At 34.1% G+C, this 16158-nt stretch overlaps 1 non-coding gene across 1 annotated transcript; it reads left to right on the forward strand.

Moving 5' to 3' along the window:
• On the forward strand, window positions 1–73 carry TRNAR-UCG (transfer RNA arginine (anticodon UCG)). Its single transcript has one exon. It is a non-coding gene; the product is annotated as a tRNA-Arg (tRNA).
• Window positions 74–16158: the final 16085 nt, after the last annotated feature.

Raw genomic sequence — 16158 nt, forward strand, 5'->3', positions numbered from 1 at the left:
GACCGTGTGGCCTAATGGATAAGGCGTCGGACTTCGGATCCGAAGATTGCAGGTTCGAGTCCTGTCACGGTCGGTTTTTCTGTGAGAATGTTCTATTTTTGTAAAACATACAGTTTTTTTTATGACTTCCATCTTAATAGTAAGAAAGAAAGACAATTAATTCTGACTGCTATTGAAAATATTTTTATTAATAAGAATGTTAATTTTAATACATAATAATATCTACATTTTCACCTAAAAGTTACCTACTATATCGATGGATGCTCAAATCTAAATTTAAAATGAAAAATATTCATATTTATTCGTTGTTTCATTTTTATTTAACATACGTAGACTCGCCAAAAATAATCAAAAAGTTTTTATTTTGTTTTTGTACTTTAGTTTTGCGCTCCACGGCACGCTAATTAATGAACCTTTTGATACCTACCTTTTGTATTAACCTTCGATGTAACGACGGCTTGTTAATACTATTAGACGAATAGAATAAATTGATGGCAAAAAGCAACCACTAGAAATCAAAAAATATATATTTTTTCCTAATAGTTTAAATTTCAAACTAGGCATATATTTATGAAAACGACGATATTTACCTACTATACTACTATACTATACTACTATACTATACTATAGTAATATTTTACCTACTTTGAGCTCCGCTTACATTTACTTTTTTTACGCTCTTCAAAAGACCTAAATATTTGCAAAATTGCAAAACCACATGGTTAGGGTAAATAATGGCTAAAATTGTATTAAGATTAGCGCCATCTATGTGTATCAATACAAACGACTTACTACTCATACAAGTAATATATATATTGCTTGAATAGTACAATAATGAGTGTACAGATGGCGGTACAACTAAAATATTTATTTATTATTTTTTTTAAATTCATCTCCAGCAGTCCAAGAATTAAAATGCGCCTTATTAAATAATTTTAAAAACTAGTTTCGGCTGGGCGTTGTAATCAATTACTGAGATAACGAATGATGATACAGCGTCTATCCGTTAAAATGTTTGGGTTCTATTCCCATTCGAGGTAATGAGTAATTTCATTATTTCTTTGTTCTGGTAACAAGACAAAGCCCGGTGTCAACACACAATGCGATGCCTTAAAAATTAGGTGGTAGGTATATGGGTAACGGAGTGTCTTAACAATAGGTTTCCTCTGCCTATCTATATATATAAAAGGACTGGTCCTCACTGACTGAGGTAAGACGCACGCACAGCCGTAACCGCTGAAGGTAGAAACGTGAAATTTGGACAGATGTTTACTTTCGTAATCTGGACATCCACTAAGAAGGGATTTTGAAAAATTTTAACCCTAAAGGGGTGAAATAGGGGCTGAAAGTTTGTATGGAAAAAGTTTTAAATCTGCACCAATTTTTATAAAATTTAAAATTCAGGCTTTTTAAATAATTTCATTGAACACGTGTTTCATCATTTTTTAGAATTCACCCCCTAAGGGTGCAAATAAGGGGTTGAAAGTTTGTATAGAAAAATCTTTAAATCGCCACCGATTTTTATAAAACTTGAAACTTAGACTCTTAAAAATATTTCATTGAACATATGTTTCGTGGTTTATTAGAATTCACCCCTAAATAAGCAAGCGAAGCTGCGCACGTCCGCTAGTCTTGCTATACACGGAATACATGGTGAACCAAAAAAAATATGTGGGTACCTAATATAAACGTAAGTATATTTCTCAATTCGTATTTATTCGATTATCGATATAACTAAAATATGAAACGAAATTTAAATAAGGCCAAACGTATACGGCCGGCAAAAGGCACTATCGCCTGTCAAAGCCTAATACCCGTTCGGTCAAGCGTGAAGTGGTTTGATCGAAAAATCTTATAGATCCCGCCCCGATTATTATAGACATTTATGTGTCTATATTTCCTATCAAAACTTGAATTATAGGACTTTTGTAGGTCAAATAGGTTTTGGCTATAATATATGATGCTAGATTGTGGAATACAGCGCGAAGCAAAAAATATTAAGATTTAAACATCACGCTGTATATAACACGTAGCAAGGTAGACAGAGGTAACCTACTCCGTTCCCCACTTTCCGTCGAATTCTGCAAGCATAGCGTGTTGAGTGGTGGACCTCAACGCCACACTTTGCCTCGACACCAGAGAGAAGAAATGAAAATATAAATTTAAATAAATATTTAATTTCCTCGAGTGGGGATCGAGACCACAACGCCACTGGCCTCCTCTTTTTCATAATTAAATATATCCTGGAAATTAGTACCTAACCTGATGAGGGAATTCTCACAACACGTACCTATAAGATGGTCATCGATGGCATGAAGCATGAACCCTTGCTCTGAGCTATATATTTTTTATTTTTATTGTATGTTCTTGGCATTTTTTCGTTCTGATAACGAGGAAGAGCGCAGCGTTGAGTACCGCCATGCTAGGTTCGAAGGTTCCCTCTGCCTATATATTTTTGCAAAATAAAAAAGAAAAAAAATCTATAGGTACTCTAGGTAAATTATAAGTCTTGTTGAAGGTACATACAATTATATACTAACAGAAGGTCCATGTTAACACATAACGCATAACGAATAGGGATAAACCTAACCTAAAATATTATAGAATTTGATCACGTAGTGGCCAAAAATTTGCCGTTCTCAGATCAACAAGAGATCTCGCTGAAAATCATCGGAGCAAAAAAACATACTCGCCACCACTGGAGCGAGTTATAGACTTCCTGAAACTATTTTTATATGTAATTCTTGAGTTTGAATAAAATTTCTTGAGTCTTAATTTCTTTTGCTGTATGTCGTTCTTTCTTGCAGGGTAGAAAGAAGATTACATTACAAATTACAAAATTTAATATTGTTATTATAACCAAATACACGAATTGTACCTAGGGATTGACTGAGAAAATCTCACTGTAAAGGCGACGGTTGTAGATTCGATTCCCACGGAGGACGGAACTGTTCCAAGCTTTGCCAACAAGACACAAAGTGGCATCTAGTTTTATCAACCAAGCTCAATATGGAATGTTTCTAAGATTTTGCAGTGTGACTAGTGGAGTGTCTTATCACTAGGCTCTCTAGGTTTGAGGTCTCTTTGCCTAACCTGCTCTATGTGGGATACAGAGTGAAACAATGTTTTTATCCATTCACCAAAATTTTAAACTTCTTAAAGTTAACATAAAGGACTTACAGTTAATAATAACAAAAAAAACAGCATTTAGCCTACAACTTGAGGCAAGTGTACAATTCGTGTCACGTCGCCGAAGGTATCCCGGTCAAAAACTTAACTCGTGCGTCCCATACCCGCTGACAAACACCCCTTTGAGAAATCATGTGTTTTTTACTTACCCTTCTGCTGTGGCGCCGGTACGTACGGTGAATAATGCTTGTTGGAAAGGTGGGATTTTTAATAAGATAAACTCGGTTTTTTGATCCTGATGTTCGTGAAAGATTTGTAAAAGTATTTTTTGCTTATTTTTAGTAGCAGGTGTAGCAGGGTAGCTAGGTCGATGGGGCTTTGTCCGTATTTAAGGAAGCGAGGAAATGAAGAAAATGAAAATAATTTATTCTTTTCATCTAACCCCACAACCGTCGCATCTACAGTCTGCCTCTGCACCACGACATCCTTGGACTGTCGGGACTGAAAGACATCTCATTGGGATTTGTTATATATTTTTTCTATATTTTTATTTACCTTTGGGTTGAATATAGCGTTATGGCCGTACCAGTTGAGCACAAAAAACAAATCAAGATGAAACCAAATAAAATCAATCTACCCTCAAAATTCTACATTTAAAAGCAAATAAATATAGCAACATTATAAACACGGTGTTGCTCTCAAATATATCGAGGGTGTATTCCACTTAAGATGTAGCTCATTACTCCGATGTAGATAATCCAGTGGCCTCAATTTAAAAGCCGGCTAACAAATGGGGGTATAGTGAATAACTAACGCGCGGTTACTTCCACGCCCGCAACCCATCGCTTTAACTTCGACCACGTTGGTGTGTCTGTTTATTAAAAATTTATGCTTCTTTCTAAGGAAATGCATGAATTTACTTGAATATGTAGATATAGTATATCAAGCAGGCAGAGGCAGTCAAGCCATTTTTTTTTCCCATTTTCCGCCCAATTTTCGTGACATGCGTGTTGAGTGATGGAGTTCATCGCCGTGCTTTGTCTACGGAGAGCAGAGAAATAAAATTTATCCATTTTCCTGAATATTTATTTATAATAAAAAGTGTCCTTTTATATCATACCGTAATACAGACGGACCCATATGCTTAAATTTCAATATTTCTGTTACAATAAATGCATTTTTATTTTTGAACTTTTACTCGATAATACATTTGTATAGAATTCTCTCTAAAGAAAAAAAATATAATTTAAGCACCCACCAATGTCTCGAAATTTAAGCAGTGCATGGGTGTTGCAAAAGGCAGCTTCTAAGCTTTAGGTTCCCTCTGGTTATCAGGCTATACACGTAATAAAATATTTATTATATATATTTTATCATTGTCAGCGCTTTTTTGTTAAAATTTTCAATGGTGGCAAGGAAAATTGGACGCGGGTAATCTGTAACGCGGCCGTTTCCTCTGAAATACGACTCCGTTGGATCGTAAGCGCAATCGACGTTGGCTTGTTGTTACGTTTTTTATCATAGAGTAAGTGAAAATTGTATAGGATTGTTTTTTTTTGGGTTTTAAAATATAAAAAGTTATATAAAATATTTAAAAATATTTCTTTCTGAGGCTATAGTGATGCTGGGGTACAAGGTGACTGTAACACGATGGCTGTGGGTTCCATCCTCACTCCGGGGACTGAATTTATATTTATTAATATTATTATTTCTTCGCTTTGACATCAAAGGAAAAGTCTGGCGTCAAATCATTGCGTGTCGGGTGGCGGATCTCAACGCCGTGCCTCGTGATCAAAGCAGAAAAATTTAATATTTTATTTCCTAGAAAGGGAATCGAACCCACAACCGACACGTTTACAGTTCAACGCTGGCAACGACGGCCTCAATAATAATTCAAAGAAATGCAAAAGAAATTAAATAATTTAGATAGACAATCATTTCCTTAAGCGGGTTTTCATGATTATCGTGTTTAAAGTCAAACGATCATCATTGAGCCCAGCCAGTCTCGTAGTTTTTTTTTAATTTCACCCTGTACCCTACATATAAGAGAGTAAGCAGAGGGAACCTAGAGTTCTAATTTCCCCACTTTTCGCTCCATGTTTGAGATATTTCGTGCTCAGTAACTCAACATTGCGCCTTGTCTTATTACCAAAGCGAGGGAAATAAAAATAAACCTTTCCCCCGACTGAAAATCGAACCCATAAAAGTCGCTTTACCAGTAAGACGTTTTTGCAAACACCTTCAAGATCTACCTACATATATAAATAAGATTTTCCTAAAAGAAATGTCTCAGACTTAAGCGAAACACACTTTGTAACGCCACATCTACATTTAATGAGATGGTCCATTGCTCTTTGAACCTGCAAAATGGTAAATATTCATGGTACCTAGTCTGCGGCGAGTGGAATTGGTTCACATTTTTTATGTCAGCTGACACCTTAGAGCGTCTCAGGCGAAACGTCTTGCTTTTTATCCTTCTTTTTTACTTGAGGTAGTTTAAAACGTTTTATTTATTGAATTCTTATGTATTTGGACTTGATAGGATATTGTGCAAGTTTATTGTAATTGAGGCTGTAAATGTGGTGTTTGTGGGCTTGGTCACCACTCGGTGGAATTATTATATTTAAATTATTTTAATTTATTCATTTTGGTAGATAAAGTGCGATGCTAAGCTCTGCAACTCGATAGACATTTGCCAAGAAATGGGAGGAAAATAGGAAGTCATGTAAGGCCAGGTTCCCAATGTCCACCCTGTTATATGCGGGATCAAGCATTAAGATGGTTAGTTATATGTGTGTAAAGCATCTATAGTAGTCAAAAGTATGGTGTTACATTTATATATCTGAAATTTAAAGAACACATTTCAACTGTTTCATAATAATAAACAGCGTTTAAAATAATAAAAAAAACAAACTTTAATAAAAAGCAGTAGCAGAGTCTATCTTAAGGAATAAAAAATAACAACGAAAAGTAATATTTCCGCGCCATCTCGCCTAACACAATCTACAGAATCAAAATCAAAATGAATGAATGAATGAATGGGTGGGCTGTGACCCATTTCATTCGGTCAGCCGGTCCGTAATATCCGGTCACTGAACGTCACTTACGATTGAACGGAAATTTCATCAAAGTTGTCATGCGTTGATAACCGTGATGTTAATAAGTTTCAAATTATCTTATTATTCTTAAATCTTATCTCTTTAAATTTATCTTTATACTAGCGACCCGCTAGCGGCTTCACCCGCTAGAATTCCATGATAATTTATTAATTAATTGAATTCATTTCGTGTTCTAATAAAGTTATCATTTTAAAAACAATTTTTATATATTGAAAACTTAAGTTACAACAGATTCAAAACAGATTCAAAAAGATTTTCAGATAAGCGTGCACAAACGCACACAGAAACAAATAAAAAAAAATGAAAATTATTGTTTTGGGTTCTATTATATTGATAATATCGCAATAATAGATTTTTTAATAGACTTTGCTTGTATGTATGTACGCGTTAATGTCAGGAACTACAACTTCCAATGGAAAATATGTTTTGTTGGTTAGTCCATTTATCGTGGAAGCTTGACCCTGGAGTTACTTAGGACACTTAGATTGTGTCATTTGTTTTAGTTATTTCACTGTGAGAAGTCGCAAGTATAAGTTAATTATTTAAATGAGAAAATATGCACGTACAGGATTATAGAGTAAAAGAAATTGTTAAGGAATTAAAAAAATAAATAGAAAGAACAAAAGGTTTTTACAATGTTGGTGGCCTTGTCTTGTTACTAGAGCAAAGATAAGAAAATCATTCCCCTGAATAGGAATTGAACCCACACCTGTATTTTCTTTCTATATAGTCTACAAATTCAGAAAATAAGAAAAAATTGGAGGGTAGCCTAAAAAATATGTAAAGGGTACATACAGAAAGCGGCTTTAGTCTAAGGGAGCAATAAACTAAAGCTACGTACTTTATCTAAACTTTTAACCAAATTACTTTTTTATCCCGCCCATGAGTGTTCACGGCTTCTTACGCTATATTATACGTTTAACGTGAAAGTATTCGTATGTAGTTTTTTTTTATACTACAAAAGAAGAAAACGAAGCTGTTCTAGCTGAAATTTATGAAATTTATGTTTGAAGATTTTCGACGTTCAATTTAAAAAGGTTATTAAAATGTTGAAATTACGATTTGCATTAAATATTCTTTATAATTGATTAAGTTACTTATGTAGGTGTGAATAGGCAATAACTTGAATTTGGCGGTGTTCAAAATGCAATATTTTAATGAGAATAGAATGTCTTAACATTAGTTTCCCAGATATCTCTGTCTAACTTGCTATGAAACTAAAAAAAACATACACAGCTTCCCGTCAACAAATAGAAATTATAGAGAACGGAGTGTTTTAATACTACCTACTCCACCAAGCGGGAAAAAACGTGAAACTAGAAAAAAAATCATAGAAATCATATGACAGTTACCTCTATACCCAAGGGTTGGGGGCGTCGTCAGCAATAATGTTTCACTCCGATACCGTGATTTAAAGCGGTTCACGTATGCAAATTGTTCATCAGATATTCAGTGTTTGGACATTCGTTATGCGTCCGGCGACTGTTTGTAAGAGCTGCAGCTTGTAAGAGTTTAGCTTTCACAGTTTACATTTTACATTGTTATTTATGGTGGACTGTGAAAACGATGGTTATGGGATCGATTTTCATTTGGAAAAATGAATTAGTTAAATACTTTCATTCTGGTAAGGTTGAGTTGAGTTAAGTTTGAGTTGAGGTTGAGTTTTGCCACTTAACAATTAATGACTTGAATATTGCTAGGAAAGCTTTGGTAGGAAAATTGGTAGAAAGGGGGTGTCTTAACACTATATATTGCATTTATTATTTATTTCCACGAGCGCGTTGTCTATTTAAATCTCATTTGAAGACTAATTTATATTTATACGATACATCTTGGTTTGGTTATTTGTGATTATCCTGCTTTCTGAGGGGTTCGCGGTTAGTGTCATATTTAATTTTTAATTTATTATATTTTTTACTGGTTCTGACTGTTAAAACCACCACCCATTTTCATATTCCTTGATAGTACTTACCGGCGTTGGGTGTATGCGCAGGAAATTTAAGGTTTTATAACATAACGAAGGATGGCTCGCCCCTAATACAAAAAAGCATAAAAAATTCCTTCGTCCGTCCGTCTTTTGAAAAATAAAACATTTCAACGCTAATTCTCTTACTATACACCACAACCAATCGTCCACTGTACATAAACGGAATGTTTTATATCGAGTGGCCACAATATCTTCGATTGATACTGGCGTCGTCTGTCGAGCTACACTACACTAGCGTCAATTTCAAAATTGAATTTAAAATGTTCGTGTGACTGACGCGACAGGTTGTGAGTTCGATTCCCACTTAAGGAAATGAAATATTTAATATTTTCATTTTTTCGCTGTGGTGTCTCAGAATTTGGCGGAAAGTAGTGAGCGAAGTGTCTTTATATAAATTGAACTATGTGAACGCGTGAACTATGTTATTATTAATTTATGTCTCCATGACTACGTCCTAATGACGTCCATGCAAAATTTGAGACTTCTAGTATTTGTAGTAACGAAGTTCCATACAAACTTTCGACCCCAAAAACAACCCCTTAGAAGTCGAATATTGCAAATTCTCGTCTTAGCGAGCACCTACGTCCTATAAGTAACTCCTATGCAAAATTTGAGATTCCTAGCACTTGTAGTTTCTGAGATTTCGTGATGAGTGAGTGACATTTCGATTTTATATCTATATATATATATATATAAAATCGAAAGGTCACAACAAACATGAAACATGAAATATTAGAACATAAAGTAATTCAGTATATTGAATTAATAATTGTGTAGTTTAAGCGGGCGAAGCCGCTGGCGGTTGCTAGTATATAGATATTTATGATATATAGCGGATTAATACAAATAATATATTAGAATAATGTTTTAAAAAAACATGTATATAATAAAACCCGAAATCACTATCGTTATAAATATTATAACGACAGTCAACATCACCACTAAACTGCACTCTAGGGTGCTATACTAACTAAACTTCACGCCCCTTCCGTGTTTCAACTGAATATTACAAAGTATATTATAATATAAAATATATGTATTTCTGTTAGTTTCTTTGTAAAGATTTGTTTTAGTTTTTTTTTTATATTAATCTGTGATTAGGGAAAAAGAAGAAGAGGCAAAGAGGCCGTCGTAACGCAGTGGAGCAGTGTCCAACTTTGATTTCGATGGTTGTGGGCTCAATCTCCACACTTAAATTATTTTTATTCCTCTACATTGAAATGCGTTAAATTCCTGAGAAAAATAAAATATGCTAGAAAAAAAACTTAGAGATGGGAGGAAATCAAGTAGCATTAACTAGTATAAAGGATAGGGTTGAATCTACCCCGTTAGGGTTACATTGTTAAATAATTAACAAATGCATGATGCGTATGAAATGATTAGATATTAAAAGCTTAATTATACGTTTTCTTATTATATCTCGCATGTAGCAGAGTAGAGGGACGACGAAGAATGGCGGCACTCGAAATTCTTTGGCAAAGATCGAACCATGAACCATGAAGAACCATGTAAAATGCCATATGTTGCACGACTCTAAGCATTCAAACCTTGCGATTTACGAATCCAAAGCTCAATATTTTCAGCACGCTCCAGCTACTTACTCACGTGTCGCCATTTCCGTGCGTATAAGCCTTCCTTTTAAATATTATCTTCAATTTTGTTATATTCATAATAACAAAATTAAAGCCTAATTAAGGCTGTCATGGATCAGTGGCACAGGATCCGACTGAAAACGCTACGGTTGCAGCTTCAATTCCCAGTCAGGACAATTAATTATTTTCATTACCTCTCTATGATAACGAGATAAAGCTACAAAAATATTATTATATTTGTTTCTTATAATATTTTTCGTATTCCATATTGGTAGGTAAGTAGAGAGAACCTTGTGCCGAGAAACTCCACTTTCAACTTTCTCGAAGTTTTGCGAGATGAATGGTGGAATTCAAGCCGCACTTTATCTCAAAACACTTTGTCACAAAAATATCAAAATATTTCATTCCTCCGAATGAAAATCGAACCCGCATCCGTAGCGTGATTTCAGAAGAATAAAAGATACTTATTCATTATAAAACTTACTTATTTATTATTATTATCAAGCAAAAGTATAAACAGTTTTAACGTGCAATTGTATGCAAATGTAGTGTTTCATCACGCCCAAGTTTCCAGGGAATAAGAGATACTATCTATATGATAAGTGCCTCTGTTTGTTTTGAAGCTATTCCACTTGTATACTAAGAGGGTAATTTTAGCGAAAATTGCTTGAGAACAGGTGAAAATCCTGTGATATATGTTGTTATAGTGGAAAATGTTGATATAAATATAGTTTCACGGTGTATCCCGCATATAGTAAGGTGGGCAGAGGGAACCAAGTGTTAAGATACTCCGTTCCCCAAATGGTTCCCAAAAAAACAAAAGTTTTTTTAAAAAAGAACTGAATATTTTAAACTTTTAATCTTTATCATCTAATATCCTAAACATTTTTGGCTGAAAGTAGATACATTGTGCACAAATGAGCGAAACCCCAACAAAAGGCTTTACCATCCATATATCAGTGGAAAAATCCAGCATCTCGAAAAATTTCAAGAGATCTATCTACATGCATGTTACCAAGACGCGATAAATTGAAGATGCTTCGTGGAGCAAAACTTGCTATATTATGTGAGCATAGTAAGCTTGCATACTTTTTCTTATTTTAAGTAAGTCTTTTAAGACTGTTAGCGTCCGACTGTTAACACGAATGTTATGGGTTCTTCACTACGGGAAATGAAAATTCATACGCAAATCGCGAGACATATCGCGGAGTTAACTTCCGCTATTCTGGAATTCTGGCGGAAACTATAAGAAGAAGTAAAAAAATTTAGCTACCACCGGATTGGGAGGCTGTTCTACTAAGAAGGACCAGCAAGAAACTCAACAGGTTTTATTTTTAGATATAACTAGCGGCCCGCTCGCGGTTTCACCCGCGTGAACTATGTTATTATTAATTTCTGTCTCCATGGCTACGCCCTAGTGACGTCTATGCAAAATTTGAGACTACTAGCATTTGTAGTAACGAAGTTTCATACAAACTTTCGACCCCAAAAACAATCCCTTAGAAGTCGAATATTGCAAATTCCCGTCTTAGTGAGCACCTACGTCCTATAAATATCTCCTATGCAAAATTTGAGATTCCTAGCACTTGTAGTTTCTGAGATTTCATGATGAGTGAGTGACCTTTCGATTTTATATATATAGATTAACAATATCTAATACTATAACAAAACTGTCAGTATTTAATTAAAAAAATATATTAATCCGAACTAATTTTAAGCAATAATAACACTAGACATTACACGAACAACAATGAAAGAACTATGAAACATTAACTTGGCACAGTTTCTATAAAAAAAACGCATTAAAACCTACAGGGGTGGATATTTCACTTGCCTCCAGCGAAAAAAGTAATTCGAGTGGTAACATTGAGGCGGAATGAAAAAAGTTCATTCATCTGGGCGAGGCCGTCCCTGTTTGCTGAGTGCTTCAGGCGGGGCCAGCTCCATATCTTACTATATAATCGATCTATCTAATCTTTTCTATATAATCAAGGTTGCCGAAGTAATAAGGGGTTCAAATCCAGTTATGTTAAAATATGATAACTAATAACCGAATAGCATTTAACCATTATTAACTATTTTAAGACTGAAATAAATTTATTAGTCAAAGTTTTATTGGATTTAGATGTAAAGAGCGGAGACCGTAGGGTCTTTTCATAAAGCTCCCTTTGCCTATTTTGCTATATACGGAATACAGCGTGGAGTGAAAGGTTAAAAAATCACATTCGGACAAATCCAGGATAAAAACCTAGCAACTAATATAGTGAAAAACCAAAGAATGTGCTGAAGTGGTCTAAGGCAGGTGTTTTTGGCCGTTGCTCATTACGTATTTATTAAGCTTAGCCGCCGGCGAGAAGTTCCCCTCATTAATTCAGCTCGCAACAGAAAATGAAGTCCACAGTCTTCAGATACGAATTTCTTATTTATTTCCTTGTGTCAAGTGGAATTCAATTCTCTGAAAGGATAGTTGGGATGTATATATTTTGTTTATATACTTTGTAGGTAACATAGAGGTTACTATTTTAGAAAACATAAAAAACTGGAAGTGGAAGAATTTGAGACCGCACCTCTTGGAAGCCGTGGATAAGCTCTAACCATTAAGCCATACGTTCTTATCTTCTGTCCACGTACTAACAAAATACTACTAAAAAGTAAATGACATATTTTTGAAATATTACTAAGTAATGTCACAATAAATTAAAAAAAGAAGTTGCATATTTCAATTTATATTTATAAAGAAATCGCTTGAAACTTAAAGTTTTTGCATTGCTTCTTGATTCTAGCAATCTCAAGATTCTTAAGTTCATCCGGCTCACGCTAATCCCGGTATTAAAGTATGGTTTAACAACGCTGAACTACCAACTGGGTTCTATTTTGTGAGATAACAAATTGTTTATTGTTTTTCAACAAGTTAAAATATATTCTTTTTATTTCCTTTTTGTTGCTTCACGTTTTATTCCAAATATAGATAGAGTAGGTAAAGAGACCTAGAGTCAAGACTCTTCTTTCTCCGTTATTGGCGGATCTCAATTCTATACTAATATAGAAACAAACGATTTTAAAAAGTTTATCTATCTGTCTTTTTGTTTTGCTAGACTAATCTCCGGGAAAGTAAACCGACTTTATGAAACTCTTATTGGAAGATAGAGTTTATATCGTGGAAGTCCTATGGGATTGGAATATACGTGGAAAAACGTATTTTCCGCACCCTTGTACTCACCGCCCAGGTTGATATCTTCATATCAAAATATAAAATTGTTTCGCTTCTTCAGCTAAATAATTTTCTATTAAATATGACAATTAAAATCCCATATTGATAAGCATAGAATTATTCCTACATACAATTAAATAATATTAAATAAATAATCATGAAGTTCAATCGGGCGAACCCTCGTGTGTTTCTATTTTAAAATAAAATAAATCATAAAAGCCATTATTTTCCGAAATAAAAAAAACAAACTTTCATAGCATCCACTTCCCAACATTCCGTACTGAAACACTTTATTTAGACCATATACTAACTATTTTATCTACACTTTGGACCTATTAAGCATCCATCTTTAAACTAGAAGTGCTTTAGAAGATTTTAAGTGCTAGTATTAGAGAGCTCTACCAAAGTGCATTACTTTAAGACATATTAATAAAATTGTGAACAATTTTGAGCAACGTTTTAGGCTAAACAGCCTTTGTGGCGACCGAAACCCAGCTTTTAGTGGAGGCTTTTAACAAAAATCAAATATGCGCCGGGTAGAGGCGGATTTTGATGCAGCGACCAGTGTTTTTGCATAAGGAAAATAGAATTAAGGCATGTTTTGAAAGTTTTAATTTTTTTTTTGGTGAGTTTAGATGATTTTTAGTCGGTTATAATTAAATTTTAAGCCAGTTATGGCGCAAGGGTACAAGCATGAGAGTGTAAACGTGGCAGGATGGAGGTCGAGGGTTTTGATATTGAAATATTTAATATTTTAATTTCTTCTAATTCGACGGTAAGTGGGAAATGGAAGTGCCTTAATTACAATGGAATATCTTAACACAAGGTTCCCTCTGCCTACACCATAAATGCTGTGTATTATCACATAAACTAGGTATTTTTTTTAAGTAAACACAATTTTTTAATAAGAATTTTTTTGCTATATTTTTTAGTTATTTTAATAATTTAATTTTTTAGCAATTTAAAAAAAAAATTATTAATAAGATTTTTTTAAATAAGAATCGAACCCATAACCAACGCCTGTACACAAGCATACCAGTACTTCTCCCAAATGTGTCACTCTACCTCATAACCTATTTATTGAAAACAAAAACAAACAGTATCAACCTTTCATTCTACCTTTACAACGAAGGATTGAAACACTGCTTGCCACGTAAGCGATGTAGTGCACCAAAAAAGGGTACCCATATAGTGAAATGTAGTGCATAATTGCGACGCCGTGTTACCCTAACCCATTTGTACCATTTCGTACCCATGAAATGTGAATACGATGACTTTGGACGTGAGAAATGTAGTTTTTTTTGTAATTTAACGTATATCAGGGAGGCAGAGGTAGAGTAGTGTTAAAACACTCTTTTAATCGCGCACCGCTCAATCTTCGAGACGTTGTGTGTTGAGTGTGAACTTAACGGCCATATGCTGAATGCAACGTGAAGTTCTAAAAAAATGTAATAATAATTAAAAGTCGATAATTTAGCATCGAAATCATATTCATGATGATTACCAGGAAATTAAGGCTTAGTAACTTTAAACACGACCGACGGTTGAAGTTTCGATTCCCATTTAAGTGAGTATTTTTTTTGTTTCTTTGCTCTGACAATACACTCAAAATGAAATGCTTAAAAAAATTGGCAGTATGTGAGAAACGTAGTCTTAACACTAGGTTCCCTCTTCCCTACTATATGCGGGATAGAGCGTGAAGCAAAAAAAGTGCAAAACACATGCAAGTCGTAAGTTATTCAAGTAGCAGTGGTATTTTAAAATGGATAACAACTCGCTTTGTGTGACGACTGAGCCCGCAATTTGGTTCTTATGTCATCAAATCTGACATGGATTTGGCTCACTGCAGCGGCAAATGGTTGAAGTATTGGAGTTTTTGATTTTAAGCTTAAAAGCTTATAGGAAAACTTACTTTATAAGAAAATTGTTATTTGTTAGCTTAACATACTAGTATAGTATATAATCTTTAAATTCAGTGTAAAAATTTTGAAATTTCGATTTTTTTCGATTTCATTCATGTTTATGTATTACAAGCTATTTAAAAGAGTTTTTACTTCTTCATCCTCCCATCCTGCAAAATAACAGTTGAAATTCAATAAAAATAATTCAAACCACCTAATGGGAATCGAACTCACAACTATCGCGATTACAATATGTAATTGTATCTTGTATCTGTCAACCATGTTAATACTTAAATTTCCTATTTCCTACCTAAAAATATATTAATCTAAACCCTACTTATTAGCGTACACAACACAATGCATGCGAATAGAATCGACTTGCATGATACAACAGCCAGGGGCCTGTCTGACTCAGGGATGATCAACCCTAGCACTTCCCTTGAGATTCCTAATTAATTGAGTCACATCTAATTAATATTTATAACTGTTTACGCTTGGAATGGTTTGTGAAACTAGTTGCGTAAGCTGGTTTTGTTTTATATGAATTATGATATATACTTCCATGTGGTGATGATACAACTAAGGTAAATATGATAATAATTATCTGTAAGTTATATATTTTAAAAAAATATATTTGAATAATTATTCATTTATCGATTTGTTAAATACTAAGCTATACTGCGCTACGATGGCTTCAAAATACTTGAATAATCACTTTAAAAACCCAAAAAATATTATAAATATTTCTAATATTCATCCTCACATCTCTAAATCAAGGACAAAGGCTTGCAACCCCTGGCCAAATGTCACTTGACCATTCTAATTTATGGTGCGTCGTCGCCACGGGCGTCGTGTACGAGTTTAGCCTATTGTTAGCCTGGAACAACATGCATGTCTGAAGTCTAAACCTATTCATATTCATTCAATGGTATATTCTAAATCAAGGTATATATCTAGATATATATATAGATTTAGACTATAGCTATAGTTAGAATATATGTAGGTAGTTAGAATATACCTTTAGGTTATGTCGTAATTATTTTACGAGTAAATTAAATGAGATTTATGTGGAACCTGTAGTTGCCTCTAATTTTGCTTGTGTGGACTTTAAGATGTAACATGAAAAATTCCGGATTTTTGGCGTTTTCACAGGAATTTTGAAAAATCTTTTCTTAGTGTCCCTCTTATCTTAGTAAGAGATGAAGAATCAATTTTCAAG

Source organism: Heliconius melpomene, chromosome 1, assembly GCF_056956725.1.
Source record: "Heliconius melpomene rosina isolate 202511_hmr_F chromosome 1, ASM5695672v1, whole genome shotgun sequence".
NCBI lineage: Eukaryota > Metazoa > Arthropoda > Insecta > Lepidoptera > Nymphalidae > Heliconius > Heliconius melpomene.